Raw genomic sequence first — 13,745 nt, forward strand, 5'->3', positions numbered from 1 at the left:
TCCCTAGTGACCTTAAAACCTGGGCTCTAATATTGTTGTGTCATATCCTAATCACTTGTATCATTATCCCCAATGATCATAACCTAAGCTCTAAGCTCAGATATCACTCTGTCACATCCTATTAATCTTACATAAAGTTTTGATATCACTTCATAATCTTAGTGATCTTAAACCTAAGCTCTGATATTATTCTATCATATCCTATCATGTATATCATAATCTCCAATGATCATAACCTAAGCTCTGATACCATTCTGTCATGCTCCAAACCCAACATCCGGGTCGGATATGTGATGGCCGCACACTCTTTAGAGCAAGTCCTAAAGAATATGCAAGGCCAAATTAAATCGTTACAACCTTAACATCCGTAACAATTTATTTCAATAATAATTCATAAAACCTTGCATAATTACAATTTAAATTTTTTCAATTCTCTGATCAGATACTATGATACTCTATTTATTCTTCTGCTAACCCATAAATCCAAGCCATAGCTAATCATAAGCATCCTGTAACTCTAAGAAGAATAAAAAAAAGATAAAGGGGTGTGAGCTTTACAGTCCAGTAAGAATTTTTATATCACACTGATATAGTAATGTAATCTGAAAATAAGAATAAGCAATAAAATATAAAATCTCATGTTCAATATCCAGAATAATGCAAACATCTATAAATTTTCTGTCTTGTTAAAATAGATGTATCATCATATGTTAACAGGTGAAATACTTTTGTTTAACAATTATTTCATGTCTTATCTTTCATTTATCTTTTCATAATCACATAATTTTTAACATTTTCTTTCTGGCTCTGGACTAACCAAGTCTATACCTCAGTCATCATCCGGATCAATGTCCACTTAAAAGCCTTTCAAGGCTATCCCAGGATAAGCTCCTGGCCGGCTGTCCCACGTACGAAAGTCCGTGAGAGGTTGTCCCAAGTATAAGCTCCTGACGGGCTGTCTCAGGCATGAGCTCCTGGCCAGCTGATCCACCTGTAAGTCAGTGGGGGCTGTCCCAGGCATAAACTCTGGACGGACTGTCTCAGGCATAAGCTCCTGGTGGGCTGTTCCACATGACAAGGCTAGTCCATACCATATATCTCTTTCTTTTCATTTAATCATTATGTGTTGATTTCATCAAATCAATTCCGACTTGCATTATGATCAATTCAGATATGTCATATCCATATAATCATGCCATCAATCTCTGATACATATATATTGACATAACATACTCATGCTCAAAATCAAATAACAATATCTCAGATATAATAAATTCATCGATCTCAAATCCGACGATGCAAAACTAATAATGCAAGACCAACGGTAAAATAGCATATATATAATGGTGATCATGTACAGGGATTCTTACCTTTACCAGTGACTGATCCAAGCATAGAAATCAATGTTCTCCTTTGATTTATGAATTTTGAAAATAAGATATTTCAGTTGACATCTTATGCAGACAATCATATCTCTTCATAACCCTGATCAAATATAAAAATCATATATGAAGAAAATTACCGATAATCTATCCTAATAACACATATCTAGGATTTCTCCTAGGATTATCCAAAATTGAGATTAGTCTAAGTATCTAGACCCTCCATTGGTCCACAAGACTTCAAGAGAGAGAAAATTCATGAAGAGAGAGAAAGTTCTAGAGAGAAAAAGTAGAGAGAGAAAGTGGGAAGAGAATCTTCGTATCCTTCCGATGAGGCAATCATGGTCGAGATCATCAGAGGTCCTATCAGGATGACTTAATTTGAATCAAGTGTTACAAATTTTGAATAAGATCGGACTGGAATCAGATCTATCACACGAATTTCGAAGCAATCTCAGATCATCTTATTTTCATCTCAAGTTTATTCTAGGGTCTGTGATGCAATTAGAGAGAGAAAGAGAAATATCCTAGAGATAAAATCCATAAAGAGAGTGAAAAAAGGTCTAGAGAAAGAATCTAGAGAGAGAAAATATAGAGAGAAGGTAGAGAGAGAAGAGAGAGAAAAGAGGGAGAGGAGAGAGAAAAAATTCCTCTCTCTTCTTCTTCTTCTTTTATTTTTCTTTTTCTCTTTCTCTTTCTCTTTCTCTTTTTCTTTTTTTTTTCTTTTTCTCTTTTTCTTTTTCTTTTCTTTCTTCCTTCCTTCTCCCGTTTTCATCTTTCTTCCTCTTCCTTGGTCGAGTAGGGGAGGACCTGAGGGAGGAGCTTGGTAGCTCGAGCTCTGGTGAGGGGCGGTGGCACCTGGTCGACGGTGACAGGGCAAGAGAAGGCAGGCGGCGAGGTTCGATCGACGGAGAAAAATTTGGAAAAACAAGGACCCCACCCTTTTCTTTTTGTTTTTCGATCATTGGCCTGTCGTCGGTGGCCAAGACCCATAGGGAAGGAAGGCTGGGAGGTGAGGGTCCCATCCTAGTGGTGAGATGCCGCAACTGGTGGTGCCGGTGTCCAAAAAAGGGAAGGAAAGGACCCTGCCAAAATAGAGCAAAATAGAGGTTCCATTTTTTATGGATTTTTTGACGAGTTCGATGGCCGGCGAGGGTGCACCGCACCGTGGAAGGGAGGAAAAGGAAGAGGGAAAAGAGAAGACGGGTTTACCTCATGCTTCAGCAGCATCATCGGCTCTAATTTTCGATGAGCATGGAAAGAGGTTGCCGCGGCTTCTACAGAGAAAAGGAGAAGAATCAGGCTCGAAGATCACCGGTGGAGGGTCTTGAGAGAGGGAGAGGCTTATTTATAGAGGATCCTAGAGTTTTAAGGATCCCAGAACTCTTCTCCATCCGAAATTCGTCGGAGAGGAAGACTCCCATCGGGAGTCTTCTTCCCGTTCTGTTTTTTTTTTGTATGGCTTTGGGCTTTTGGGCTTGATCCAGGGCCCAAATTGGCTGGGGTGTTACAACTAAGATGGTTCGCAAGCTCCTGGATCAGCCTTCGATCAGATCTTCAATAGAATCTAGATCAACACTTGATCGCAGCCTTCTTCTTCCTTTATACAAATCTATTAGCACCTGACTCTTCGAGCACACCAGATGGACCAACCCAACTCCTTTGGGCATGGGAGAGGACAAGGGAGTAGAGAGGAGAGGAAGAGTGTTGATCCCAAGATTGATTTTGATGATTTCAAAATATTGAGTATAAATGATACTAATCATGTATTTTAAGATTATATGTAGGTCTTTTCAGATGTTCAAATTAAAGAAATATCTCATTGAAAAGATCTTCTCAAGATGTCAAGTCAAAGTACTTCAAAGAATAAATTTTTATAAGTTTGGATGGGTCATTATGAAGAAAATAAATTTAAAAGAAGAAAATATCATTTGAAAGTACTAAGATTGAAAATTTTAATTTTAAGAGGTAAAAATTTGAAAAGAATAAAGTTGAAAGATTTTGAGTTGACTCTGTGAGGTTTTAAGTCGATTCTGATATGTTGGTATTAAGTGGCATAGAGCTTGAGTCGACTCATGACAGTAGGAGTCAATTTTTTTTAAAAAAATAGAAAATTAAATTTTACATATTTGAAATCAAGCTAACTCGAAATAAAAATTGAATCGACTCGAAAATTGAGTCGACTCATGGCCTGATTTTTCTACACATCTCTAACGGCTATTTTTTCACTCCAACGGCTAGGTCAAGGCTTCCAATGGCTAGAACTTCTTTTCAAGCCATCTCCAAGTGTATTTAAAGCTAAAAAAAATATTTGGAAAAAAACATCATTTTTTTGAAAAGAACATTGAATATCATTGAAAAAAAAGAAATGAGAGGGATTTGTGCACAAATTTTAATGAGCTTTCAAGAGCAAACTTTTTCACCATCAACAACATCCTCTAAAGCATCAAAAAAGAGAATTCAACCATCAAAAGAGCAACTCTTTATCAACTTTTTTCATATCTAAAAGAGTTTATTTTTTATTTTTTTCTTTTATGTTGAAATTTTTATTTTGTATTTTGATTTCTTTATAAGTTTCTTTAGGAGAAAGAAACTTGGAGTTAAGATCTATCTAAGTCCAGAATTGGACATTATAGATTTTGGTTGGTGATCTATAAAATCAATTGGGTTCATTGTAAGTCCGAAAAATAATCGATATAAAATTTTGATTGATGAGCCCATAAAACAACTGAATTGATTGTGAGTCCAAAAAATAATCGATATAAGATTGTGGTTGGTGATCTCAAAAAATCAACTGAATTTATTTATAAGCTCAGAAAAATAAACACACTATAATCAAAGGGATTATGGTGAAATTATCAAGGGGAGCTTAGAGAGTGGACGTAGCTGTGGTAGCACTGAACCACTATAAATCTTTATGTATTTGTGTTGTGCTTTGATTTCTTGCTTTCCATTCTTGCATTACTTAATTTTCTTGCATAGCTTTAATTATAGTTGGATTCCACTGCTCCACATTATAATCACCTCACAATCACTCAAGTTAGCTCAAAATATTGCACATACTTGTTTAGAGTTTTAATTTAGTTAAAATTTTAAAGAACCCAATTTACCCCCCCTCCCTCTTAGGTTGCTATCTTTTTGGACAACAAGTGGTATCAAAGCAGATGCTTTAATATTATTTGTTGACCTAGCGGTCTTGAGTTAGAGATCATGGTAACCCAAATTGAATCTTTTTTTATTGAAGGCCATTCTATAGATCAACCTCTATTTTTTAATGGCTCTAATTATATCTATTAGAAAGCTAGAATGAAGATTTTCATACAAGCACATGATTATAATTTATGAAAAACTATAGTCAATGGCTCATACACACCTAATGTATTGATTAATGATAAAAAAGTGATCCATTTGAATGCTCAGGCCATGAATATGCTCTATTGCTCTTTGGATATAAATGAATTTAACATAATTTCTCTTGCATTTCAGTAAAATAAATTTGAAAGAAATTGAAAATAACTTATGAGGGAGCACATCAAGAAGAAAAATCATGCTCTAAGAAATACATGGAAGCTTCTCCAAACTTATGCCTCATGGCTCATAAGGACGAAAAGAAGAAGGAAAAAAAATAAAAGAGAAAGAAAGCATCAATTAAGCGGGAGCAAAGGAAAAAAAAATGAAAAGAAAGAAGATGTATTGCAAATTCTTGCCTCATGGCTCACAATGATGAGATAAACTTTGAAACCTCTTTCGAAATTACTTTTGATGAACTGTTTGAAACCTTTAATGAGCTAATAGATGAATATAAAAAGATAGAGCTGAAAAATAAGGAGCTTAAAAGTTCAAATATATCTTTAGCTGAAAAAAAAGAATAAGATTTTAATGGAAAAGAAAGAGCTTTTGAAGGAAAATAATGTTTTGATTAAAGAAAAGAAAATTCTTTTGAAATCTAAAAAATCTCTTATGCAAGAAAATATTAAGCTTAAAAAAGAGATTAAAATATTGAAGTCTATACTTGAAAAGTTTACAATTGTTTCACACAAGCTTCATTTAATTTTGAACAATCAAAAGATTATTTTTGATAAAATGGGAATTGGTTATAGTTCAATGAAAAAATAAAAATTTGTTAAAAATATATTTAGTAGAGCTTCATGTGAAAATCATTCTATAACTTATTTTAAATGCAATAAAGTAGGACATAAAAGTTTAGAATGTAACATTAAAAAAAATGGTCATACTTTGATTAAATAAATTTGGGTTTCAAAAGGAGCCATTTGCTCTAACCCCAATGGACCCAAGATGGCTTGGGTACCAAAAATTAGAAAATAATTTTTACAGATTTGCCAAGCATCCAAGGGCATGAAAGGAGTGAATTCCTAAAAATGGATGCTTTGGACTTAAAGTGAATGGGTGATGATGTTTGATAAAAGCTAAAATTTTCTTACATCATACCATCATTATTTGCCGAATTTAGTTTATTTGGATGATTGATTTTGATGCTTCATATATATGCATGATATTGTGTTGATTTTTATTGTTTATTTAAATATATTGATACATATGTTCTCTTAATCCTAGTATCATATTGATGGTTAGAAGCATAAATTTTAGTTTAAATTCAGCATGCTCCCAAATCCCTCATAACATGATATTACTTGTGAAACTTAAATTAAAATGAGCTTGATGGCATATGAAAATATTGAGGCGCAAAACTTAGAAATAATTTTTTGACACCCTCATGTGATATGTAATCATTGAAATATCTAAAAATTGCATGAATTAAGTACTTGAAGATAAGAAATTCTGGTCATAAAAGATCAAGTGCTTGATGTGATAATTTACATTGCATCTTAGGTTTACCCCTAAGGCTTTGAAATTTCATAGTTGAACCAAAACACATAGAGCTATTATCTAGATTTCCATTTCTTGATCTCCTTGATTTGATTATTTATTAAACCCTTAATTGACTAATTTTGATCCCCTAATTCAATTTGAATATCTCTCATGACCAAAATTCGATTGAAAATTAGTTACCAATCAATTTGAGCTAAATTCTAATTTTTGAAACTCTTTTGAACTGTTTTTGTATCAAGGAGTCGACTCTTGAAACAAGAGAAGTCGATTCATGCATTGAATAGAAAGTTAAAACAATGCTCACCATCACCTTCCCAACCCGAACCATCCTCTTAGAGCCTCCGACCTCATCTTAGGATGTTAGGACTTGCATTATAGATGTACATGCTATACATTTTGAATTTTTTGATGTTTGTTATTGTAAACATCTCATGTAGATATTCTTGGAAAATAATGAAAAGAAGAATTTTTGAAGATTTAGTCTCTACTAGAATGAATCTAATGTTTGATTGCTATTGATGCTTACACTTCTAAGATGATTTTGTTTGCAAAAGTAAGCAGGAGAAAATATTAAAAGAAAAAATGATTAGTTAATTAAAAATATATTTGAATGTGAGAATTTAAATTTAAAAAGTTAAATTTATGTTAAATATGCTTAATGATAAAATGGACTTACTTACAAAATAAAGGAAAAAAAATGTTAAAGAATAATTAATTAAATGAATATATATTAGAATTTAATAATCTAAATTTAAATGTGCTTAATTTGCAATAAAAAGGGGGAGAAAAGTTGAAAAGTAAAATTATCCAATATTAATTATGAAAAATAGGGGGAGAACATATTACTGAAATAGTAAAAAGAAAAATAAATTTTCTAATATTTACTCTTAAAAATAAGGAAAGAGATGTTTATGTGTTGAATATTGTCTAGCTTTGATTGAGAACTCAAATTAATTTGTGTTAAAAAAATTGAATTTTGACCTTACATTCTCATCAATTACTTTGTGATCTTCTTAATTTGAGCCTTAATGTGATTTTAATCATGATATGATTGTCCAATTATTTTTTATAACAAATTGAAATTAAAACTGAATTAAACATATTCTTACTTCAAGAAACAAATTTTCAAATCTAATTTTGAAACATATTTGCAAATCTTAATATGGTACTGACATTTTGATGTGCATTGAGAAATCTTCATAAATTATTTGTATCAAGATAATTTTTACTCAAGAAATGAATTTGAAATAGTAATTCTCATTTGCCTTGATACTATATGTTAAACCATTGATTTGCTTGATATATTTTCGATACATGTCTTTTCCAAATTTAAATGATTGATTTTTGTTAAGAAAAAGGAAGAATTAATATTGAAGTAAATATTGTACCTCATTTCACCATTCAAATCTTTGAAAAGTTTTATTTCTCTTAAAACTTAAAAGTACTTATTTGAAAATCTAATTAAAGAGTCATATTCATTCAAAAAGGAGGAAAGCTATTGGTATTTGATTTCAAGCTAATTTTGAAAAAGAAAAAAATATTTGAAGCATGTTTTGAATCAAAAGATAAGTTTTCAAAGGAAAGATGATTCATTTGAATTGATTTTCTAAATTTGATACATCTCTCAATTTGATACATTCTTAATTCAATCTTATTGATTTTGATGATATTTTTTGATCCTTCCAATGAGCTTTTTAATACCATCAAAAGGGGAAAGAGGGATGTTGAGTATATGCTAAATGAATTAATATTTAAGATGCTCATTAATTTGATGTTTGAAACAATTATGCTCATTATTTTGAATTGAGACATCCTTTTAAATGAGTATATGTAAAATATGCAATGAACTAAAGATTAATTAAGAACACTCATGAAGTATACATTCATTGTATTTAATCTATACTTCATGATACATTTTGGCAAAATACATTAAAACACATTATTTATTTTTATTGTGCATATATTCAAAATTTTGTCATGATAAAAAAGGAGGAGATTATTGATCTCAAGATTGATTTTGATGATTTCAAAATATTGAGTATAAATGATACTAATCATGTATTTCAAGATTGTATGTAGATCTTTTTAGGTGTTCCAATTGAAACATATCTCATTGAAAAGATTTCCTCAAGATACCAAGTCAAAGCACTTCAAAGAATAAATTTTCATAAGTTTAGATAGATCATTATGAAGAAAATGAATTTGAAAGAAGAAAATATCATTTGGAAGTACTAAGGTTGAGAAATTTAATGTTGAGAGGCAAAAATATGAAAAGAATAAAGTTAAAAGGTTTTGAGTTGACTCTGAAAGATTTTGAGTCGATTTCGGTATGTTGGTATCAAGTGGCATAGAGCTCGGGTCAACTCATGAACAGTAGGAGTCGACTCTTTCTTAAAAAAATAGAAAGCTGAATTCTATATGTCTAAGATCAAGCTGACTCGAAATGAAAATCGAGTCAACTCAAAAATCGAGTCGACTTCAAATGAAAATCAGATCGACTTGTGGCCTGGGACTCACTAACGGCTAGTTTTTTTGTACATCTCCAATGACTATTTTTTCACTCCAACGACTAGTTCAAGACTTTCAATGGCTAAAACTTCTTTTCAAGCTATCTCCAAGTGTATTTAAGGCTAGAAAAATATTTGGAAAAAAAGATTAAGAGGATTTGAAAGAGAAAACATCATTTTTTGGAGAGAACATTGAATATTATTGAAAAAAGAGAAAAGAGAGAAATTTGTATGCAGATTTTAGTGAGCTTTCATAAGCAAACTTTTTCACCATCAACAACATCCTCTCAAGCATCAAAGAAGAGAAGTCAAGCATCAAAAGAGCAACTCTTCATTGACTTTCTCCATGTCTAAAAGAGTTTATTTTTTATTTTTTTATTTGGTGCTCAAATTTTTATTTTGTATTTTGATTTCTTTATAAGTTTCTTTAGGAGAAAGAAACTTGAGATTAAGGCCCATCTAAGTCTAAAATTGGATATTATAAGTTTTGATTGGTGAGCCCGTAAAATCAATTGGGTTGATTGTGAATCTGAAAAATAATCAGTGTAAGGCTTTGGTTAGTGAGCCTGTAAAACCAACTAAGTTAATTGTGAGTCCGAAAAATAATCGGTGTAAGGTTGTGGTTGGTGATCCTAAAAAATCAACTGAATTTATTTGTGAGCCTAAGAAAATAAATATACTGCAATCGAAGGGATTATAGTAGAATTCTCAAAGAGAGCTTGAGGAGTGGATGCAGGTACAGATTGCACCAAATCACTATAAATTTTTGTATGTTTGTATTGTGCTTTGATTTCTTGCTTTCCATTTTTGCATTACTTAGTTTTCTTGTATAGCTTTAATTATAGTTGGTTTCCACTGCTCCACATTGTAATCACCTCACAATCACTCAAGTTAATTAGCTCAAATTATTGCACATACTTATTTAGAGTTTTAATTTGGTTAAAACTTTAAAGAACCCAATTCATCCCCCCTCCTCCTCCTCTCTTGGGTTGCTACATTTCTGGGCAATAGAGAGAACGTGGAGAGGAGAGGAGAGCTTTGGAGAATTCTAAGAAATTCAATGAATAAAATCTTTTGGCAAGGGGGCCTTTATATAGGCTTAGAAAACCAGGAGCCCTAGAGCTTTAAGGCTTTGATCATGTCAACAACCTTAAAGCAAAAGGACTCTCAACATATGGCAACCCCTCCCTCTCCCTCTTAATATTAAAATATAGATGTGGCTCGAAATTGATGGAATTGATTTTATTGTGAAATTTTAGAGTCTAAACCATGGTGGAGTTTCTAATGAATCCTTGAATTAGATCACTAGATTTTTATGTGAATTGTTTATGAATTGATCATGGGTCTTGCATCATCATTTTTTGAAATAGAATTTCATGAGAAGCTTAATAGGTTCGACCTGGAAGAAAAGATTCTAGTTGATCAAGTATGCTTATAAGAAAATTAATTTGGAATATGTAGAATTAACATTCTTGAAAGAGAGAGAGATCAATTTTGAATTGTCTGATTAAATTGTTGAGGTAATTTAAAATTGGATCTAGAATATGACAATCATTATGGCAATTATCTCAAGGGTGAATTAGAGTCCAATATACTTGGAAACAGACAGAAAATCTTTATTTGGATTTTATGAAAATTTTGGTCTAGGATCATTAAGAAATTTTAAAGAATATTGGTCAGAGTTATGTGTAGAAGTGTGGTGATTTGAGTCATTTAAAATCTAATAAAAAATATTGATTATGGTTGAAATATTTTATGATGGAAGATTTGATTTTCCAATAAAAATGAATTTGATTCTTAGGTTAATCATGATGTGGCTATGTTATGCTCATGGATAGGTTCAATAGTTGTGAGCTGCACTAAGGAAAATTTTGAGCATCTTATGTCTAGAGTTACTTGATTACTGATCGAATCTGGTCCAATTTGTTAAGTATCCAAATCAATCATATATTGCTTATTTCCTCATTATAATTTTAACTTCAATATAGAAATCATACTATCAAGTATCTTATTTTCTCAGACTTGCTTTTATGATTCAAGTTGATCATTTTCATATCTTATGATAGAATCTTGTTATCTAAGTTATCACTATGCAATCATGATCATCTATCAAATAAGTTGACTCTAATCAAAAAAATTGGTCATAATCATATATGGGTCAAAACTCCACTATATTATTTATGCCGAATCCATTTCAAACTATTGATTTAAATAATTGATCTTACTATGAGATTTTTGCATCAAATTGATCCCAACTCAATCTTGAATGAGCGTGCACTCATATCAAGACGATGATTTCAATCTCAGACTCTTGGTCACTTATTTAGTGCTAATCTTGTTAGTCTATATCTTAATCATGAATGTAATAGAAAATTTTTTGATCCAAATAGAATTATCACACTGATTTTAATCAGGAAGAGACAAGATCTTGAACTATATATATTATTTAAGAGACAAAATTCTTGAGTTGGCTCAGAGGTTTCAAGTTATGAAGCAATCTTGAAAAGAGTCTATACTTTAGTATAGAAATGCATATGAGCATTGTTTTTTATCTGAGTGATTGGATTGTTTGCTGGCATTTGAGTAATTTGACCTTGTGTCTAGTTTTAATTTTGAAAGATCTAGATTTCTCAAATTTCAAGGATGAATGTTTTTGTAAGGAGAGAATGTAAAGCCCAACCAACTGGGCCTTCTTTGGGCTGAAGTCGACAAGCAATGCTAGCTTCAATTTAAAGATTTCAAAAAAAAGAAAAAAAGATTGAAACAGGTAAAATCGCAATCCCCTGCTCTGATCATCCATTGTAAGGAATGAGGCCACCTAATGGTGGCCGATGAGAGTGTTGCAGGCTAGTGGAACGGCCAGTGGCAGTTGTAGGTCGGTGCAATCGATGAGCTTTATCCCTTTCATGGCCTTTATTGATTTAAACCCCCCTACGATCGATTTCTCCATCGAAAGCTCTCTCCACCTCTCACCTTCTTCTTCTTCATCTCCGGCAGCAACCATGTCGTCTCATCGAGTGCCGCCACCCACCCTTAAAATCCTATTTTGTTCTCTAAAACCTAGTTTTGTTTTGTTCCCCCTATTCCGCATGTTGCCGCCATGAATCCTGTTGAGCTTCGCCATTGCCGGTCATGGTTTATCATTGTCGCTACCTCTGGTGAGCCCCCTTCCCCTTTCTTTTCTTTTTGGCCTCGGGTGCTGCCGCTCTGGCAGCAAGGGGGAATGCCCCTTTCCCTCTCTCAGCTCTCTGTGCATGGCCAGACTACCATCCCTAGCCACCAATGACCGTGCCAGCACTCCCCCTTCCCCTCTGGTTGTCCTGTTTGTGCCACCACACCCCTCCCTCCCTCAATTTTCGGGAGCCATGGGAAGGCTCTATTTCAACCAAAGGAAAAATGAGAGAGAAGAAAAAGAAAAGAGAAGAGAAAAGAAAGAGGAGAGAAAGGGAGAAGAAAGAGAAGAGAGACAAAGAGAAAGGAAAGAGAAGATCGAAGAAAGAGATGAGAGAGAGAGGAAGAGAGAGAAAGAGAGGGAAATGGATTCAGTCTCCCAAACCCATTTTGTGAATTAAACTTCAATTTGATTAAGTTTAGATCGATCTAAACTGTTTAGATCTGACTTATGAATCTATCCAAACCCTAACCTAGACTGAGATTCTCTTTCTCTTTTCACCCAATTTGTCCTCAGTTGAAGACTAATGGCCTTGTTAACTTGTTTGATCAGTGCCTTCATCGTTAGAAGAGTATCCAATCTACGGATCGAGTCGCATGCCACTTTTGGATTCGATCGTCTGTAAGTTCTCTTTATCTCTGAGGTTTTTTTAAAGCATTTTTTAGAAACTAAAAATTTTATATATAAATGTTGAATATTAAAATTAAGAAGTTTAGAATATATGCATGAAACAAAATTCAAAAATCTTGGATCAAGCATAATGGTACTTTGAGATGATCACAAAGCTTCCTCTATTTTTATTGTTGCATGATATTATGCTTACACAAAATTTAAATAAAAATTTCTTTCTTGTTCATAAAATATGAAAGTTTGGTTGATATTGATATGGGCATAAGTATGTTTATGAGATCAAAAAAACAAGTCTTGAAAATATTTATGTTCATACTAGATGTTATAAATTTATGAAAAACTCTCTAGGTGACTATGATTTGGGTCTAGCCAATGGGGCTGATCATTGGCCACACATCAGAAATATATTTCTTCCAGACCTAGCCAAGCGGGCTTGATCGCTGGTACACGTTGATGCGTCGCATATATATATATTAGAGCTAGTCTCTTTACCTTGTCATGGGATGAATCATAGCTGTGTGAATCAGAGCCAATTTCTTTCAGGCCTAGCTAGTCGGGGTTGATCACTAGCACACGTCGATGCATCGTATGTTTGTTTTTAGGAACTAGTCTCTTTCGAACCTTGTCATAGGGCTGATCGTGGCAATAGTCATCAAAGACTGAGAGAGGATTTTAGATTTTACTGATATATATGGCATGTTTGAAAGAAAACTATATTGTTGCATATTACTATTCAATTGTTATATTTTAAAAATTAATTGTGTTTGATCTTTTAGAGATATTAATAATTTATTGAGCCCGTAAAGCTCACTTTCTCTTTTCTATTTTTTTGTTTCAGATCCAGAAGATCCTATGGGGCTTGGGATCGATCAGTGAGAAGTATAAAGATTTAGGTGTTATTTGTTTAGTTATCTTTGAATAGAAAAAATATTTTGGATCTTTGTTGGATTTTTGTTGGCCTTATGGGGGTCAGCATATCCCATGGACTCGCTGGCCTTATGGGGGGTCAATGTATCTCGAGGACTCGTTAGCTAGGGTACGTGACAGTCCTTATTTCTTATTAGTCTTGGTAAATTTATCTTTCTATTGAATAAAAATTATTGATTTTGCTTTTACTACTGCCTGAGTTGGATTGATGAACTAATAAAAAGGTAGGCTTGACATATTTTTTAGAGCTTGCCCTAAGGAGTGTGCGGCCATCAT

The sequence above is a fragment of the Elaeis guineensis genome, chromosome 1 (assembly GCF_000442705.2).
Source record: "Elaeis guineensis isolate ETL-2024a chromosome 1, EG11, whole genome shotgun sequence".
Classification (NCBI taxonomy): Eukaryota; Viridiplantae; Streptophyta; class Magnoliopsida; order Arecales; family Arecaceae; genus Elaeis; species Elaeis guineensis.